A 2,564-nucleotide genomic window follows, 5' to 3' on the forward strand; every position below is an offset into this window, starting at 1 on the left:
TATGTAATAAGATTTTTGTATGCTATATGTAGCCTCCAACTATTTCGGTGCTTATTATTTGCTTAATCTCAACTTCCTTTGATAGCTTAATTAACTACCCGAAGATTGGGGGGCACATTTCTGTTTCTATTTTGGTACGATTGACATATCATTTTAACGCTCCTATAATATGTTAATTGTAACACATGAATAATCATATCATTTTGGCTCCTGCTGGCTAGCTAGTAGCTACTAACCGACTTAAGGAAAAGTATATGAAACAAGAGGACATCAGCTAAAAAGTAAACAACTTAATTAATTTATAATTATATTAATTAATTTTATTTATTTTTAATTTCCAACAATCCTGATTTTTAATATATAAAAAAATTTATAAAATATATAAAAGAACATTCATTTAGTATGAAAAAAGAAACATTCTGAATAATGTTTAACATAATAAGTACTATACACGTAGAGGTTTTGGATTCATCTAGAGGCATTTGGCTGATTTTTGGCTGGTACCTTCTTGTTCCCTAGCATTGTTGACTTTTTAATACCTTTTAATTTTAACGAAGCTTTTCGTACAAATTAAACTTGTGTAATCTGTTATAATATGATCCAAATAATAATAGTAATAATAAATTAAAAACTACATGCTTTATTTTACGCGGTTCCTTTCTGAAAATTTAATTTGATGACTTAGTAATGGGATTATAAATACCCTTGACTAAGTCGTGGAATAATGGTTAATTATGAGGTGAGGAAACAGTTGAAGTTACAAGCTTTACATAGTACAATGGCCATGGTGATTATATAGGTAGAGAGTCCTCTATCTTATTATAGTTGGTTATGCCCAAAAGTTGGAATCGATTATTTCAATGATGAAAGTGATACATGAGATGAATGCACATTGACCTGCTATCTACTAATTTCCAGCTACACATGGTTGCCAACTGTTTTCTTCCACATATATATCTTTGGAACACCATATATGATGAGAAAAATTAGGAATAGGGATTGTGTGTTCAATATGTGCATAACTATTCTCTAATTAGTTTGGGAAATTAAATGCAATGCGTCATTTAGTTTCAATCTCCATGCATGCAAACGCTGATAATACAATTTGTGGGCAAAAGGAAAATTTAAGAAAACTATATATTTTGCTTTCAAGATGAATACTTCCTAAAATGTTCAACTCCAACACATTTCACGTTATTCCAAAAATATAAGATGAGAAATGTTGGAAGCTATTAGAATTTATTATTTTTTGTTATCAATTAGTCATCAACTTAATTCCTTTAGTTTAGTTTTTTTAATCTAATAATCCAATAAAACATACGTTATTTTATATTTTTAAATATTAATGATTAATTAATCTAATGATTTTCTAACATTCTTTATATGTGATTATGTTGGATGTGTTGATATCATGATTCCTAGATTGAGATATATATAACTTATATGTGTAGTATGTTTTAGTTAGAAAATAAATAAACTGATGAGATTTCATTAGATTCGGCAGATAGGGACTTATGTAAGTGTGATTAAAATAAATAATTATGCATCACTCTAGTTTACACCAAGAGTGGTAATGTGGTGTATATCCTTTTTCTAATTAAAAACTATTTTTTGAAAACATTAAATAACTTAATAAGTAATAACTTTGGGAGCTACTCAAATGAAGATGCAAAAAACATCTTTTTATGAAGATGCTTTGTATAAAAGTGTGATTTATTGATTTGGCCACACTTTAAATAAAAACAACACTTTTATAACATATCAAAATCTAACCCTACACTCCATCATCTAAGGGTCAAAAAGAAAAATCATCACATGAAGATAATTATAATATCTTCATGGGAGTACCCACCAATAACTTTTATTATCAAAATAAGGAAGTGTATCACTATTTATGTATGTAAAAGTAGTGTATATAACATAACAATAAAAGAAATACCAAGAGAACTTTTTCATTATGGATTTAATATGAGTATTAGTTAGATAGCCCACTAGTTCGTTTAATTGTTGGGAGTTCGAATCCCATTTTATGCATGCAGCAATTCATTGGTCAGTAACAAATTCCAAATTGCAACAAATTAGTTATTGGTATGCCATGCTTGAAGATACCGTGAAAAAAAAAAGGTTTATATTATAATAAAATCATTTGCAATAAATTAAATGATAGATGACTGATTTTGTGGTGTTCTTGTGACACTATTTAGCCTGGTCCTTTAGATTTTATTACTTGTACCAACTTTCACTCTAAATGGAAAAAAGAAAAAGGAAAATAAAAAAAGATCAACCCTACTATAACTGTAAAGGGTAAAAAAGAGATGATAAAATAGTATTTAAATCTTCCGGTTGAGAGGGGGATTGAGTGGTAGGGAGTTGTGAAGCTGGCCTTAGCTATTAGCTATGATGGACCATTTAGCAAGCTTAAAAGATTGAAATTGAATTAGGAGGAAGGCATTAACCTCATCCTTTTCATTATTATTATTATTAGAATTTAGACTAACATATCTCGTAAGAACATATGTTGAAATTGCATATATTTAAGTTACTATTAAAAAAAATAAAATATG

This window comes from Arachis ipaensis, chromosome B08, assembly GCF_000816755.2.
Source record: "Arachis ipaensis cultivar K30076 chromosome B08, Araip1.1, whole genome shotgun sequence".
NCBI lineage: Eukaryota > Viridiplantae > Streptophyta > Magnoliopsida > Fabales > Fabaceae > Arachis > Arachis ipaensis.